Below are 18,596 nucleotides of genomic sequence, written 5' to 3'. Positions count from 1 at the left end.
ATTCTGGAAGTTTCCACAGGACTAGGTTTTCCCAACAACCCCCAGTGTTCCCCTATAGGCTTAGATTTTTTTAATTGGATTTTTTTATTTACTTACATTTCAAATGTCATTCCCTTTCCTGGTTTCCTGTCCATAAACCCCCTATTCATTCCATCATCCCCCGCCTTCTTCTATAATGGTAATTCCCCACTCATTCACCTAGGCCTTCCCAACTCCCCTCCCTGATGTTCCCTGACACTGGGGGATTGAGCCATGGCAGGAACAAGGGCTTCTCCTTCCATTGGGGCCCAACAAAGACACCCTCTGCTACATATGCAGCTGGAGCCATGGGTCTGTCCAAGTGTTTGGACAGAATTTCTTTGAGTTGTGGTTTATTCCCTGGGAGCTCTGGTTAGTTGGTATTGCTGTTCTAATGGGGTTGCAAAACACTTCAGTTCCTTCAATCCTTTCTCTAAATCCTCCAAAGGGGACCTCATTCTCAGTTCAATGGTTTGCTGCTAGCATTTGTCTCTCTGTATTTGTCATGCTCTGGCAGAGCCTTTCGGAAGACAGCTATATCAGGCTCCTGTCAGCACAGAATTCTTGGCTTCAGCAATATTGCTTGGGTTTGGTGGCTATATGTATATGGGCTGGATCCTCAGGTAGGGCAGGCTCTTCAATGGCCATTCCTTCAGCCTTTGTGGTTTGTTGGAACATCTTTTGGGTGTATGCTCAAGAGAGGTATAGCTGGGTCCTCAGGTAGGAGAATACCCTATAGAAGAAGGGGAGGGAGACGGGATAGGGGGCTTATGGACAGGAAACCAAGAAAGGGAATAACATTTGAAATGTTCATAAAGAAATATCCAATAAAATAAAATTAACTCAAACAAATCAGTAGCCTTCCTCTACTCAAAGGATAAACAGGAAATGACACCTTTCACAATAGTCCAAAATAATATAAAATACCTAGGTGTGACTCTAACCAAGCAAGTGAAAGATCTGTATGACAAGAACTTCAAGTCGCCGAAGAAAGAAGTTGAAGATCTCAGAAGATGGAAAGACCTCCCGTGCTCATGGATTGACAGGATTAATATAGTAAAAATGGCCATTTTTCCAAAAGCAATCTACAGATTCAATGCAATCCCCATCAAAATTACAACTCAATTCTTCATAGAGTTAGAAAGAGCAACTTGCAAATTCATTTGGAATAACAAAAAACAGAGAATAGCCAAAACTATCCTCAACAATAAAAGAACTTTTGTGGGAATCACCATCTCTAACCTCCATCTGTATTACAGAGCAATAGTGATAAACCTGCATGGTTGGTAAATCAATGGAATAGAATTGAAGACCCAGAATTGAACTCACACATCAATGGTCACTTGATCTTCGACAAAGGTGCTAAAACTATCCAGTGGAAAAAAATGATATCATTTTCAAAAAATTATGCTGGTTCAATTGGTGGTAAACATAAAGCCCTATGCAAAGCTCAAGTCCAAGTGGATCAAGGACCTCCACAGAAAACCAGATACACTCAAACTAATAGAAGAAAAAGTGGGAAAGAGCCTCAAACACATGGGCACTGGGGAAAATTTCCTGAACTGTACACCAATGGCTTATTCTTTACGATCAAGAGTCAGCAAGTAGGATTTCATAAAATTGCAAAGCTTTGTAAGGCAAAGGACACTGTCATTAGGACAGAATGGCAACCAAGAGTTTGGGAAAAGATCTTTACTAATCCTACATCTGATAGAGGGCTAATATCCAAAATATACAAAGAACTCAAGATGTTAGATTCCAGGGGATCAAATAAACCTATTAAAATTGGATAAAGAAATAAAACAAAGAATTCTCAACTGAGGAATATTGAGTGCTGAGAAGCAACTAAAGAATTATTCAAAATCCTTACTCATCAAGGAAATGCAAATCAAGAGAACCCTGAGATTCCACCTCACACCAATCAAAATGGCTAAGATAAACAACTTGGGTGACAACAGATGCTGGCAAGGATGTGGAGAAAGAGGAATACTCCTTCATTGTTGGTGATATTGCAAGCTGGTACAACTACTCTGGAAATCAGTCTGTTGGTTCCTCAGAAAATTGGACATAGTGCCACCTGAGCAACCAACTATACCACTCCTGGGCATATGTCCCAAATTTGCTCAAACTTAAAACAAGCACACATGCTCCACTATGTTCATAGCAGACTTATTTATGATAGCCAGAAGTTGGAAAGAATCCAGATGCCCTTTAACACAGGAATGAACAGAGAAAACATGGTACATCTACACAAAGGATTACTACTCAGCTATCAAAAACAATGACTTCCTGAAATTCACAGGCAAATGGATTCAACTAGAAAATATCATCCTGAGTGAGGTAACCCAATCACAGAATAATACACATGGTTTGTACTCAATGGTAAGTACATAAGTGGATTTGAGCCCAAAAGCTCGAATCACTCAAGATGCAATCCACAGACCACATGAATCTCAAGAAGGATGCTTCACTCCTTGTTAAAAGGGGGAACAAAAAATTCCGTAGGAGGGAATATGGAGGCAAAGTTTAGAGCAGCGACTGAAGGAAGAGTCATTCAGAGCCTGCCCCACATGTGGTGCATATATAAACAGCCACCAAAACTAGATATGATTAATGAAGCTAAGACATGCACACTGACAGGAACTGGATATAGATCTTTCCTGAGAGACATAGTTAGAACATGTCAAGTACAGGAGCAAATGCTAGCAGCAAACCACTGAAATGAGGAGGAATCAGTGAAATGATTGAAAGAGCTGAAGGGACTTGCAACAACAATACCTGGAGTGCAGCACCTACTACTACCTGGCTGGGGACAAGTTTTCACTTTGAGTAATCTTTAAATGAAGAGTGGGTAAAGCCCATATGCAGAAGAGAGATTCCAATCAACAATATCAATAAGTCAAAGAAGAAAAATATTGTCCTTAAGCAATCTACAAAATATCATCTATAACCCAACAATCCCCTATGTCAGTACCATTACTGAGCAGTTGAAGCCTGACTCTTTGATTGTAATCCGTGGGCATGTTCCTAAAGATTCAGAAAGATTCCAGGTAGACTTTCAGCATGGCAACAGCCTGAAGCCGAGAGCTGATGTGGCCTTCCACTTTAACCCTCGCTTCAAAAGGTTCAACTGCATTGTTTTTAACACACTGACAAATGAGAAATTGGGCTGGGAGGAGATCACCCACGACATGCCCTTCAGAAAAGAAAAGTCCTTTGAGATCATGATCATGGTGCTAAAGAACAAATTCCAGGTGGCTGTGAATGGAAAGCACATTCTGCTGTACGCCCACAGGATCAGCCCAGAGAAGATAGACACACTAGGAACCTACAGCAAAGTGAACATTCACTCTATTGGGTTCAGATTCAGCTCCGATTTACAGAGTATGGAAACATCTACTCTCGGAGTGACACAGATAAGTAGAGAAAATATACAAAAATCTGGCAAGCTCCAGTTGAGCCTGCCATTTGAAGCAAGGTTGAATGCCTCCATGGGCCCTGGACGAACTATTGTCATTAAAGGAGAAGTGAAGACAAATGCCAAAAGCTTTAACGTTGACCTAGTGGCAGGAAAGTCAAGGGATATCGCTCTGTACTTGAACCCATGCCTGAATGTGAAAGCATTTGTAAGAAATTCCTTTCTTCAGGTTGCCTGGGGAGAAGAGGAGAGAAATATTACTTGCTTCCCATTTAGTTCTGGGATGTACTTGAGATGATAATTTACTGTGATGTCCAAGAGTATAAGGTTGTGGTAAATGGTGTGCACAGCCTGGAGTACAAGCACAGATTTAAAAACCTAAGCAGCATCGACACACTAGCAATTGATGGTGATATCCATTTGCTGGATGTAAGGAGCTGGTAGCTACCATGACTGCCAAAACCCTGGAAATGCAAAATGACTTATCTGATGCTGGCCATGTCAAATGCATCTAGCTTTTACCACATTGTTTATATTGTTAAGTTGAGCTCTCACAACATCAAATCCTACTAGTGTTGTCAGGCCTGGCTCTGCAGTGTGGCAATCTCTACATTCTGAGGAACACATCAGGGCAATCACAGCTCACTGCCAGCAAGGCTCTGCACACTGGGTCCCTCTCATAAAACCGCACTCAACAAATATTTAGGTGCCTAATATACTACATATGCTAGTTGACAGGAATGGCAAGCGTACTTCTTGTGCACATTCTCTGAGTTGGCCAGACACTGCAGTGCCCACAACTTGTGTGGTTCCTGTTTTCTGGCACTTGCGTGTCACGTGACCAGTTTCTGATGTAGGGTCTTCCTGCAAGCATTGCATTTACCCCACTTAGGGACCTTTGCAGTTAAGGCCAGAAAAATATACTAATGGATGGAAAACACTACTTCCCCAGTAATCCTTTCATAATCAACATTCTATCATATCATAATTGAAGACTGCATAACATTTATTTAGTTCTCATTGCTTTAAACTTTATAAAATATATGATGTTGAACACAGCAGAAAAACTGAGGCCAAAACGTTGAATTATGACAAAACAAGTGTTCTGCTGTGGCAAGGTGAGGTAGAAGTTTATAGTTTGTAAAACCCTCTTGGATAACTAACACCAAGGTATACAGTGAATATATAAAACAGGCACTATCAAAGCAAAACCTACCCAGGAGGGCAATGTGAAAAGGTTGAGTTGGTGTGAAGACCAGCCCTCGTGCCTTTGGATCTCAAGATGTCGGCACAACATCAGTGAGGTCAGGCACTGCTATGTCTGCTAAGTCAACTTGTATTAGCAGATACAGCTTCGTACTCCTGTATCCTCCAGGATTTGACTGGAGCCCTAGGTAGTCTTTCTTCACTGGTTGTCACAGATGTCAAAGGTTTGGCTGTTGGGAAGGCGAAGGGTTAATTTCATCAGGTAATTGTATGATATTAAACCACAGGATAGCATTCTACCAGGGTTTAGGAGTATTCAGTCAATTTGCCCAGATATACATACTCATATCGAGAAAGTGATACCATCAGCAATCTTACATTATAGGAAGTACTCAAGACAGCAACTGCTAGTCCTTCATTTTCATCCAAATTTATTATGTTTATCTAAAAAATTCATATGAGGTGGTGGGTGGAACTGGGTAATTCGTAGAGAGGCCAGGAGGCTCTACGATCTTCTAGTTACTTCTTCATGCATTACTGAGATGTTGGGGGCTGAAAGGCCCTCAGTTAAAAATAAAAGCCCATTCATACAAAAGCATATTTTCATTTCTATTTTTATACAAAGCTATTCAGACTTATTTTGAATAGATTCAGTCCTAGTTCTTAGATTCTGGTCTTTTTAAAAAGCTACTGGAATTTATTAGGTTCTGAGACATTTCATTGTATATTCCTAAGTTCTATCTCTAAACTATAAAATGTCCTTTTGCTTGTCCTAATTCTGCACTAAAGTTTTATATTAAATTTAGAAAAAAAAAGAACAACAATACCAACCAACCAGAGCTCCCAGGAACTAAACCACTACCCAAAGACTATACATGGACTGACCCATGGCTCCAACTGCATATGTAGCAGAGGATAGCCTTGTTGGGCACCAATAGAAGGAGAAGCCCTTGAGCCTGCCAAAGGTGGACCCCTGGTGTAAGGGAATGTTGGAAGGCGGTAAGCAGGGGTGGATGGGGAGAAGAACACCTTTATTGAGTTAATTTTATATCCAGCCACTTTGCTAAAGTTGTTTCTTAGCTGTAGAAGTTCTCTGGTTGAATTTTTGGGGTCACTTAATTATCCTATCATATCATCTGCAAATAGTGATATTTTGACTTCTTCCTTTCCAATGTCTATCCCTTTGACCTCCTTTTGTTGTCTGATTGCTCTGGCTAGGACTACAAGTAGTATATTAAATAGGTAGGGAGAGAGTGGAAAGTCTTGTCTAGTCCATGATTTTAGTGGTATTGCTTCAAGTTTCTCTCCATTTAGTTTGATGTTGGCTACTGGCTTGCTGTATATGGCTTTTTACTATGTTTAGATATGGGCACTGAATTCCTGTTCTTTCCAGGACGTTTAACATGAAGGGGTGTTGAATTTTGTCAAATGTCTTCTCAGTATCTAAGGACATGATCATGTGGTTCTTTTCCTTGAGTTTGTTTATATATTGGATTACAATGATGGATATCTGTATATTGAACCATCCCTGCATCCCTGGGATGAAGGCTACTTGATCATGACGGATGACCATTTTGATGTGTTCTTAAATTCAGTTTGCGAGAATGTTAGTGAATATTTTTACATCAATATTCATAAGGGAAATTGGTCTGAAGTTCTCTGTCTTTTTTGGATCTTTGTGTGGTTTGGGTATAAGCATAATTGTGGCTTCATACAAGGAATTGGGTAATGTTCCTTCTGTTTCTATTTTGTGGAATAGTTTGGACAGTATTGGTATTAGGTCTTCTATGATGGTCTGATAGAATTCTGCATTAAACCCAACTGGTCCTGGGATTTTTTTGGTTGGGAGACCTTTAATGACTCCTTCTATTTCTTTAGGAGTTATGGGGTTGTTTAAATGGTTTATCTGTTCCTGATTTAACTTCACTAACTGGTAACTGTCTAGAAAATTGTCCATTTCCTGCAGATTTTCCAGTTTTGCTGAATATAGGTTTTGTAGTAGGATCTGATGATTTTTTTAATTTCCTCAGATTCTGTTGTTATGTCTCCATTTTCATTTCTGATTTTGTTAATTCGGACACACTCTCTGTGTCCTCTCGTTAGTCTGGCTAAGAGTTTATCTATCTTGTTGATTTTTCTCAACGAACCACCTTTTGGCCACCTTTTGGTTTCGTTGATTCTCTGTATAGTCCCTACTTGGTTGAGTTCAGCTCTGAGTTAGATTATTTCCTGCCTTCTACTCCTCCTGGGTGTATTTGCTTCTTTTTGTTCTAGAGCTTGTAGGTGTGCTGTCAAGCTGCTGAAATATGCTCTCTCCTGTTTCTTTTCGCAGGCACTCAGAGCTATGAGTTTACCTCTTAACACAGCTTTCATTGTGTCCCATAAGGTTGGGTATGTTGTACCTTCATTTTCATCAAATTCTAAGAAGTCTTTAATTTCTTTCTTTATTTCTTCCTTGACCAGGTTATCATTGAGTAGAGCATTGTTCAACTTCCATGTATATGTGGGTGTTCTTTCGTTATTGTTGAGAGATATTAAGGAATAGTGATTGTTGCTTCCTGTTATTTTCGTATTTGGAGGTGAGATTGTGTTTGTGTGCTTGTCTTCTCTTGGTTTTGTTGCAAAACGATTAGTTTCTTGCTTTTTCTAGGGTGTAGCTTGCCTCCTTGTCTTGGGCTTTACCATTTATTATCCTTTCTAAGGCTGGATTTGTGGAAAGATATTTTGTAAATTTGGTTTTGTCATGGAATATCTTGGTTTCTCCGTCTATGTTAATTGAGAGTTTTGCTGGATACAGTAACCTGGGCTGGCATTTGTGTTCTCTTAGGGTCTGTATGAGATCTGTCCTGGATCTTCTGGCTTTTTCTCTCTGGTGAGAAGTTTGGTGTAATTCTGATAGGTCTGCCTTTATATGTTACTTGACCTTTTGCCCTTACTGCTTTTAATATTCTTTGTTTTGTGCATTTGGTGTTTTGACTATTTTGTGACAGGAGGAGTTTTTTTCTGGTAAAATCTATTTGGAGTTCTGTAGGCTTCTTTTATATTTATGGTGCATCTCTTTCTTTAGGTTAGGGAAGTTTTCTTCTATGATTTTGTTGAAGATATTTACTGGTCCTTTGAGTTGGGAGTCTTCACACTCCTTTACAGCTATTATCCTTAGGTTTGATCTTCTCATTGTGTCCTGGATTTCCTGTATGTTTTGGACCAGTAGCTTTTTCTGTTTTACATTATCTTTAACAGTTGTGTTGATGATTTCTATGGAATCTTCTTCTCCTGGGATTCTCTCTTTTATCTCTTGTATTCTGTTGGTGATGCTTGTATCTACGGCTCCTTGTCTCTTCCTTTGGTTTTCTATATCCAGGGTTGTTTCCCTTTGTGCTTTCTTTATTGTTTCTATTTCCATTTTCAGTTCCTTCACCTGTTTGATTGTGTTTTCCTGTAATTCTTTCAGGGATTTTTTGTGTTTCCTCTCTAAGGCCTTCTACTTGTTTACTTGTGTTTTCCTGCATTTCTCTAAGGGAGTTCTTCATGTTTTTCTCAAAGTCCTCCAGCATCATGATCAAATATGATCTTAAATCTAGATCTTGCTTTTCTGGTGTGTTTGGATATTCAGTGTTTGCTTTGGTGGGAGAATTGGGCTCTGATAATGCCATGTAGTCTTGGTTTCTGTTTCTTGGGTTCCTGTGCTTGCCTCTCGCCACAGGTTGTCTCTGGTGTTACCTTGTTCTGCTATTTCTGTCAGTGGCTTGGCTGTCCTATAGGCCTGTGTGTCAGGAGTGCTGTAGACCCGTTTTCCTGTTTTCTTTCAGCCAGTTATGGGAACAGAGTGTTCTGCTTTCAGGTGTGTAGTCGTTCCTGTCTACTGGCTTTCAGCTATTCCTTTGGGCGTGTGTCCTGAGTCCACCAGGCAGGTTGCTTGGAGCAGAAAAGTTGGTCTTACCTCTGGTCTCGGGCTGATGTTGCTCCTCAGGGCTTGGTTTCAGTCCTTGGTGAGGGCAGCAACCAGAATGGCCTGCTCCTACTTCTGGGTCCCTGTGCGCAGGCAGCCCTGATGGCGTTAGGTGTTTTCCTCTAGAGTCAGAAATGTGGGCAGAGAGTAGTCTCCTCTGGTTTCCCAGGTGTGTCTGCCCCTCCAAAGGTCTAGCTCTGCCTCCCATGTGATTTGGGTTCATGGAGCTGTTTGACCAGGTCCTTTCAGATCCAGGTGCAGTCTGGACCACAGTGCTCCTACAATTTGACTGCCCCTATCTTCCTGTGCCCAGAGACCCTATACAGTTTCTTCTTGGGCCAGGAATGTGGGCAAAGGTGGACAGAAGTGCCAATCTCTCCTGCCCTGCAGTCTCAGGATTGCCCACACGTCTGGGCAATCAGCTCTCTCTCCCACGGGTTTTGGGAGCAGGGAACTGCGGGCCCGATCAGTGAGGTTCTGTTGTGTATTTCTTTAAGTGAGTTATTTATGTCCTTCTTAAAGTCCTCTAACATCATCATGAGATACGATTTTAAATCCAAATCTTGTTTTTCATGTGTGTTGGAATATCCAGTATTTGCTTTGGTGGGAGAACTGGGTTCTAATGATGCCAAGTGGCCTTGGTTTCTGCTGCTTATGATTTTGCCCTTGACTCTTGCCATCTGCTTATCTCTGGTGTTAGCTGGTCTTGCTGTCTCTAACAGTGGCTTTACCCTCCTGTAAACCTGTGTGTCAGCAGTCCTGGAGACCTGTTTTCTCCCAGCAGGATCTGAGTACAGAGAGCTGTGTTACAGGTTCAGCTCCAGGCATGGGTGTAAACTGGAAGGATCCTGTCCCAGACTACTCTTTGGTTCCTGGGCCCAGAGGGCTCCAAGCAAGTTGCTCTTGGGCCAGGAATGTGAACAGAAGTGGTGGTCTCACTTGGGCTCTCAGGATTGTCTGCACTTCTGAGAATCCAGCTCTTTCTCCATTGGATCTGTGTACAGAGCGCTGTGTCACAGGGTCAGCTCCGGGTGCAGGCATTTGCATTTTTTAAAACCTACTTTTAATATGGATTCTCAAATGCTTTGGCCCTACTCTTCTAGCCAACTATCAAAAAGTAGGGAAGAAAATATGTTAAATAAGATAAGGGGATGGGGACCTCTTTAGAAATAGTACTTTGTGATGATTAAAATCTCTGTTTGTCAGGATACCAACAGTTTAGTTCAGAAGTGTCAGGACACCAAATACAAATCAGCAGTGATGATACAATCCAGCAGAAACCATCAGGACTCCATCAAATCAACAAAAGTCAGCAGGAGCACCAGCCAGGACACCAGAAGAAGTTCTCTGCCATGGCTTTCTCAAAGAAGTGAAGATCAATGAGGACTTGAAACGAACAAAGCACTGCCAGGCTAGCTATGCAAGTGCACTGTCACTATCCCTTGAGTCCTATTTATATTCTTTCCAAACATCATGTGTCCTCTCATGGGTCTTGCCTCAGCAAAAAACCACATGAGTCTGCATCACTTGACATATTCAGAAGTTTCCACTTCAATCTCCAATACCAGCTGTCTCCTTGCACTCACTCACTCACTCACTCACTCACTCACTCACTCACTCATTGCATTGCTTCCCCCCTGATCTTGCCTACTAGACTCTCCACCGACCCCACCCCCATCCACCTTCAAAATCTATTTTATTTCTCCTTCCCAGGGAGGTCCATGAGTGTCTTTTAGAGCCTTCCTCTTTAATTTACCTCTCTGGGTCTTTTGATTGTAGCTTGATTATCATTTATTTAAAAACCAATATCCAGTTGAAGTGAATACATACCATATCTGTCTTCCTGGGTCTGGGTTACCATATTCAGGATGATCTTTCCTAGTTCCATTCATTTGCCTACAAATTTCATGATGTCATTATTTTTAGTAGCTGGGTATTATTCCATTGTGTAAAGGTACAATTCTTCAGTTGAGGAACATCTAAGATGTTTCCAGTTTCTGGCCATTATGAATAAAGCTGTTATGAACATAGTTGAACAAGTGTCTTTTTGGCATGGTGGAGCATCTTTGGAATATATGCCTAGGAGTTGTATATCTGTATCTTGAATTAGATCAATTCCCAATTTTTTAAGGAACTGCCATATTGATTTCCACAGTGGCTCTACAATTTTGCATTCTCATCAGCAATGCAGGAGTGTTCCCCTTACTTTACACCCTTGCCACCCTGAGTTGTCACTTGTGTTATTGATTTTTAACCATACTGACAGGTAGAAGATGGAATCTCAGATTCATTTTGATTTGCATTTACCTGATGGCTAAGGATATTGAACATTTCTTTAAGTGCTTCACAACCATTTGAGATTACTCTATTGAGAATTCTATTTAAATCTGTTCTTCATTTTAATTATTGATTTAAAATGGATTTTTGGTTTGTTTTTCTAGTTTCTTGAGTTCTTTATATATATTTGGATATTAGCCCTATGTGAGATGTGGTCAGAAAAAAAATCTTTTCCCATTCTGTAGACTTCCATTTTGTCTTATTGACTGGGTTCTCTGCTTTACACATTTTCAGTTTCAGGGTGTGCCCTCTTTTTGCATTGACATATTTATTTTAACAATATTTTAAACTGTTTCCCTTTTCTCTTTCTTATTTTTTAATGTCCCAACTCAAGTTTCCCCTCTCTATTCTCCTCCAAGTCCCTTCCTTACCACCTCCCCTCTGTCCTATATTATCTCCTCCTCTGTTACTCTTCAGAAAACGGCAGGCATCCCATGGATATCAACCAAATATGCTATTTCATATTGCAGTAAGACTAGGCACTTCCCCTCACACTGAAGCTGGACGAGGCAACCCAGTAGGAGAAAAGGGTTCTTAAATCAAGCAACAGTCAGTGACAGTCCCATGCTTCCTCTGTTAGAAGTCCAAGAATAACACCAAGGAATCTATGAGAACCAAACTGAAAACCAAACATATAACATATGTTGTATGATATTTGCAGAGGGCCAAGGTCAAACCCATGCAAACTCACTGGCTGACAGTTCAGTCTCTGTGAACTCCTATGAGTCGTGTTAGTTGATTCTGTGGGTTTTCTTGTGGTAACCTTGAACCCTCTGGGTCATACAACCCTTCCTACCCTTCTTCCATAGGTTTTCCCCAAGCTTTGCCTAATGTTTGGATGTATGTCTCTGCATATTTTTCATTCAGTTGATGAATGGAGTGTTTCTAATGACAATTGGGGTAGACACCAATCTATGAGTTTAGCAGGATATAATTAGGAATCATTTCATTGATTTTTGTCAGTTTTCTTAGTCAGGGGTTCTTTTCCTGCACAAACATCATGACTAAGAAGCAAGTTGGGGAGGAAAAAGTTTATTCAGCTTACACTTCCACATTGCTGTTCATCACCAAAGGAAGTCAGGACTTGAACTCAAGCAGGTCAGGAAACAAGAGCTGATGCAGAGGCCATGGAGGGATGTTTCTTACTGGCTTGCTTCCCCTGGCTTGCTCAGCTTGCTTTCTTATAGAACCCAAGAATATCTGTCCAGGGTTTGCACCACCCACAATGGGCTGGACTCTTGATCACTACTTGATAAAATGCCTTACAGCTGGGTCACATGGAGGCACTTCCTTAACTGAGGCTCCTTTCTCTGTGATAACTTCAGCTTGTGTCAAAATGGCATACAAAACTAGCCGGTACACCAGTCATTTTTGCTTCTATCTTAGGTCTCTGGGTTCCCCAGCCTCTGGGTCCTGGGCCTCTACACAGTGTCAGGGCTAGGCTCCCTCTCATAGCATGGTCTCAAGCTGGACCATTCATTGGTTGGACACTCCCACAATTGCTGCGCCACCTTTATCCCAGCACACCTTGGAATCAGGTCAAATTGTATGTAGGTCAAAGGTTTTGTGTTTCTCTTGGTGTCCCAGTACCTGTCTCACCTGGTTACAGGAGATGGCCACTTCAGGCTCTATACCCACCCATTGCTATGAATCTTAGCTAGGTTCATTCTCATAGATTCCTGGAAGTTTCCATTGAACTAGATTTCTAGCTCATCCCTGAGATTTGCACACCCTCAATTCCAGATGTTTCTCCCAGTTCAGTCTCCTCCCATCAAATCCCCCTTGTTCCTGTCTCCATCCACCACCAATTCCCCCACCAACTATCTATTTTATTTTTCCTTCCCAGTGAAATTAATGCTTCTCCTCTTGAAACACATCTAAATGGGAAAACTGGCCCCAACAGAACTCTCCTATGGACAACATGAGCCCTGATATCTTAATTATAGCCACTAGCCAGTAGGCAAGCACTGGGATTCTATTTTACTCTAGGTAGAATCATTATGGAAGGACCAGCTACTTTTTGTGCTGTACCTGTGAATATTAATGCAGCATTACACCAGCCTTGAACTAAAGCTTGGTGAATACAGCTCTGAGGTAAGATCATGCTCCACACTTTTAGGCCGTGTTGACTGCTCAGGTGGAATTATGGTCTATGATCCCTACAACCAACTACAGTGGAGATTTGATGGAATAGACACCTCACAGTCTGGGGTCACATCTATACCTGCCTGTAATGTTGTTCCAGTGGCTGCCTTTAAAGGCACTGAATAATGATACTTGTTAGAATTCATCTCATCAGCCCAACACTGAATTCCAAGGCCAAGTCCTGAGCTTTCTAACATATCCTAAACACAGAGAACAATGTCTTGTTCGATGCTATCCTCTCCAAGGTTGATGTGGCATAGGTAAAGGCAATCTTTCCACTATGTAAATCAACAGGATTGCACATGCTTCTTACGGTTTCAAAGTCTACGTAATCTCAGAAGTGCATCAAGGCATGTGTCACAACTGGTGGCAATGCAAACTGATATGTGAGTCCATCTCACTGAAATACAGGTTCTGCCTGATGCTAAGCCAGGCCTAGAGGTTCCAGATTTGAGCAGTGGTATGACAATAATTGTGCTGTCTGCCTCAAGTATATGGGGACATACCAATGTGTTAGGCCCACTCCAAGGCTGACAAGTGAACCAAGTGTCACCTGAAACTCAAGTACATCACAGTAGCACATAGTACTCTGGTGCCAGTTCAGATATGGAGGCTCCATCTACAAACTCTGGTCAGAAAGAAGAGACCTTTGTGTTCCATGCTGTATATTGTTTCACCTCAGTAAGCCCATCACTGAATATCAATAAACAATCTTTTTCTAGCATTGACCCAATCTTTTTCTATCCCTGCACCACAAGAGGCAGAGGATTTGTTTCACTGTGGCAGGCTTAGTCTAAGATCTAAATTTAATTTAATTTCCATTTCCTTAAAAAGAAGTAGATATCTTTCCACTGATAGGATTTGGGAAAATGATGATGTGGTCAGATTTTGCTTCCTGGCTTCTTCAATGCACCTGCCTTTTTAGTATGTTAAACCAAGAACTACAGTTTTTCCTCTGAATTCCTTAACTATCATGAAGACTATCAAATTATATAATCAAACTGATACAGCTGTGAGATGACAATTCTCAGAGAATATTAGTCATCATCTTCTGCCTCTGTATTCTGTGTATTTTTATAAGTATTTCTCCAATACATTTTACCCTTCATGGAAATAAAATGTGGAAGAGTAAACCAATAAAACCTCATTTAAATTGTTGTTATACCAATAATACGTTTTTAAGCTAAAGTGGTGTGAAAATAAGAATCATGAGCTGGATAGATGGCTTAATTAGAGTTTGTATTGCTGTGATCAAACACCATGACCAAAAGTAACTTAGGGAGGAAAGGTGTGTGCTTGTGCATCACAGTTTATCATCAAAGGCAGGACAGGACTTCAAACAGGGCAGGAACATGGAGGCAGCAGGAGCTGATGCAAAGGCCACGAGGGAGTTCTGCTTACTGGCAAGTCCACATGGCTTGTTCAGCCTGCCTTTTTATACCACTCAGGACCACTAGCCCAAGAGTGACACTGCCCACAGTGAGCTCGACCCTTCCACATCAGTCATCAATTAACAAACTGTGCCACAAGTTTGCCCACAGGCAAATCTGGTGTGTGCATTTTCTCAAATAAGGTTCCCTCTTCTAAAATAACTCTGGCTTGTGTCACGTTGACATAAAACCTAGCCAGCACAATGGCTCAGCAGCTTGGTGCTTGCCACCAAGGCTGATAACCTGAGTTAGACCCCACATGGTGAAAGAAGAGGAACTGACTGACTCCAGCAAGTTCACCTCTGACCTCAAAATGCATGCCTGCATTCAAATGCATAGCAGCGCACACATGCGCGCGCACACACACACACACACACATATGCACACCAAATGTAGTGCTTAAAGTTTTTAAGTAAAAATTGAAAAATCAATAATACAAACAAACGATCAATGTCTGGACTCTCTCATCATTCAGAACCAAAAAATAGCAATAAGATGGCATAACTATCATGATCAACTTTCACAGAACTCTGAAATCTAGTTAAAAATATACTGCAGCAGTTTCAGCCAACTTGAATGAAGAAAGCCTTTGCTACATGTAATAAGAGCACACTGTGACCAATGTTTATCTTCCGTCATCCCATAGTTTTCTGTTGGCCAGGAAGACAGCAACTCTCATTCACAATGAAGGTTAATAGTGACATAAGGAACAACATGGGCTAGCTCTCTAAGAATTGAATCACACACACACACACACACACACACACACACACACACATCTTTTTTAAGTTGTCTGGCAGCTAACTCAAGAACTAGCGGGAAGACTCTTTTCTTTCTACTGGCATGAATTAATCTCAGAACAGAAGTGCTCTCCTAGGGAACCATGGCCAAGAAAATTTTAAGGTAAAATAATTGGGCTTAGTGACACAGGAAAACAATCAGAACAAGCAAAATACAGAAGCAAAATCCTGGAGATAAAGAGGTTTTGAAAAGAACACAGGGAGAATATTTAAAGCAATGGCATACACTAAGATATCTGGAATGTTGTGCTTATACACAAAACTGAATCCATGCTCAGGAAAGGCCTAATATGACCCTGAACTTGAATATGATTCTACTGGTTTCTCTTCTGAAGTAGTGATAAAATGTCATGACCAAATATGACTTACAGGAAAAAGAGTTTGATTTGGCTTAGAACTCCAAAGGAAATGTTCATAATGACAGAAGAGGCATAACTGCAGTCAACCAAAACAGAAAACCTCGGGGTTGGGGATTTAGCTCAGTGGTAGAGCGCTTGCCTAGCAAGCGCAAGGTCCTGGGTTCGGTCCCCAGCTCCGAAAAAAAGAAAAAAAAAACAAACAAACAGAAAACCTCTTTAGAGATCACATCTCTAACCACATACTGGGAACAGAGAAAAGCAGATGGAAGGTAGAGCTATCAGTTCTCCAATCATCCAGCACTTCCTTTAGCAAGCGCCACATCCCAAAAATTCCATAACCTCTCCAAACAGTGCTACCAACTGGGGATCATGTGTTTAGATATATGAGCCTATGTGGGACATTTATCATTCAAACCACCACTTTCCACTCCCTGGTCCTGATTCAAAAAAAATTAAAAACAAATACTAAGGGCATATTGTAAGTAGCCTATCTAAGCGTTGAGAAAGTATTCTGACATGAAATCAATCTTAAAGAACCTTTTCTTGACTTTTTATTCTTCCGTCTTTAGACATACAAGAGGACTTGTTCAAGTCATTATGTATTCTACTCTCCCCTTCCATGTGATAGGATAGTATGAGGTGCAATACTAAGTTTTAAAAAGGGAGATAAGACAGGGGGAGATAAGTTAACTAAAACTAAAGATACATGGAAAATACTCTTTGCAATATAGTTTGAAATGACACTTTAGAGGAAAAATGGTTTAAACATATGTACCCTGCATGCATGAGTAATGTTTCTCCTAAAAGACATAAATTAGTAAATGAAAATCTCTGTGAGATATTGCATATGAGTTACCGGAGACTCCTAAGATAACATAGGCTATTGCCATTTCTCTTGGTAGCTTCCCAGAAATAGATGGAAAGTAAAATCCTATTGCTGAAAACACAACACAGTTTGGTTGCTAGACATAGAGAAATCAAGTTATAATTGATCTTTCTTACCTACTTACTACCTTTCACATTGCCTAAATGTGATATGTAGAACATTTTGGGAAAAAAAACATCATTAGTCTTATGCAATAAAGGATCTTGCATGCTATAATAGCAACCTATTAGGCAAAATATGCCCACTGGTGCAATAGTGGCATGACAGTTATGGGGACAACCAACCATTTTCCACTTGGATTTGAGAACAATTCTACAGGATGGTAATCATGCCTGATTCTGTAAATCTGTTGAAAATCCTGTATTTAGAAAGATCGTAAACACTAGTTGAAAATCTAATACTGATGTTTCACTAAAAGTGCATGGTGTCAAATCATTCTCTAAATATTTCTGTTTGTATTCCTAGATTAGTGATGCATTTAACCTTGGTCAGAAAAGGCTCTTTGTGCAGAAGACAACAGAAATGAGACTTATAAATGGTCAAGTATGGGTAATGAGTGACTGTTCAGTGCTAGTATCTAAATAGAACATCTATATCATCTCTCAAAAAACATTATGGAGGGGTTGGGGATTTAGCTCAGTGGTAGAGCGCTTGCCTAGCAACCGCAAGGCCCTGGGTTTGGTCCCCAGCTCTGAAAAAAAAGAAAAAGAAAAAAAAACATTTGGAAGACGGGGATAGTAGGACGGAAGTGGTGCTATGAAGCTATACTCAATATTCTATTATTCTGTATAAGTCTGTAAAAATTTTCGATATTCTGTAACTATATTTTGATGTGCCATGACTATCATACTCATAAGCACAAAAGCTTTGGTTATCTAAACAAAGCATGAATAAGGCTGGGCTTCTCATCGTGGATGGGGAGGAGATAATAAGGCTCCACCCCTCCTTGAGGAAATACTGGCAGTTAATGGTTGCCGGGGGAAGGGAGCAGTTTTCTTCAGTGATGTAACCAGTGCTAAGTTGTGCATGCTCCAACAAATGACCCTTCATCCGCTTACACAAACAACGCTAATTAAACTCAGTGAGTCACAAAACAACAATGAAATGAAATTTAGATTTGTTGGGGAAAAGGACAGACTCGGGAGGAGGAGGATGAAACACTGTAATATGGGTAAGAATAAACAAAATACAATATGTCTCTGTGTGTTAAATTGTCAGAGTAAAAATGAAATGAAATTAAAACATAAATAAGTTGTTAATTACATATATACAATACTCTGTGTAGCTTAGTTTCTTTGAGTTATTGATGCCAATTAGCAAAACATGTTAGCTGTTATTATCTTCCTTGAGTAGGAATTGTTGTATTTGGGCATCCTGACCTCTTGAAACTAAACATTTTACATAATTTTTATTTTTAACTATATGTATATATGTGGGTCTATGCACTTAAGACAACTGGGGCTCACAGAGTCCCAGAAAAGGTCATAAGCTGCTCTAGAGGTGGAATTATGGGAAGTTGTGGGCCAACTTCTATGGGTAATAGGAGCTGAATGCCAGTCTTCTACAAGAGTAGAGCATATTCTTAACCAATGTGACATGTCCAGCCACTTGGAAGTATGCTTTTTTATTTTTTTAAGGAATTCTTACATGAGTACAATGAGTACATCATTTCCAATCTTTCTCTCCCCAACTCCTATGTCTCCTCACTTCCTTTTAAATGTATGACTCTCTTCTTTAAATACACACACACACACACACACACACACACACACACACACACACACACACTGGCTGCTGCATTGATTTACTATGATTCCTATCTATTTGTGTTTAGGGTTGACTGACTAGGGTTGGATAACCTATCAGGGATCTCTTTCCTAGAGAAGACTGATTTTTCCTCTCAGCAGGTATTAATTGCCTGTAGCTCAGCATCTAGGGGTAGAGCCTTGTAAGATTTCCTCCATCTATGTTGGTATATTAGCTGGTGGTGTTATAAATATCTTCTTAAGGTGACCATATTTTTGAGATTTTATAGCTGCATATCATGT

General features: G+C 40.5%; 1 pseudogene; it reads left to right on the top strand.

The window, feature by feature from the left end:
* The first annotated feature begins 3,127 nt into the window (after positions 1-3,127).
* Lgals8-ps1 (galectin 8, pseudogene 1) lies at positions 3,128-3,880 on the top strand (annotated as a pseudogene).
* Positions 3,881-18,596: the final 14,716 nt, after the last annotated feature.

This window comes from Rattus norvegicus, chromosome X (assembly GCF_021556685.1).
Source record: "Rattus norvegicus strain SHRSP/BbbUtx chromosome X, alternate assembly SHRSP_T2T, whole genome shotgun sequence".
Classification (NCBI taxonomy): domain Eukaryota; kingdom Metazoa; phylum Chordata; class Mammalia; order Rodentia; family Muridae; genus Rattus; species Rattus norvegicus.
Note: the sequence above shows the minus strand (reverse complement) of the source record. Positions and strands in the feature narration are given on the sequence as shown.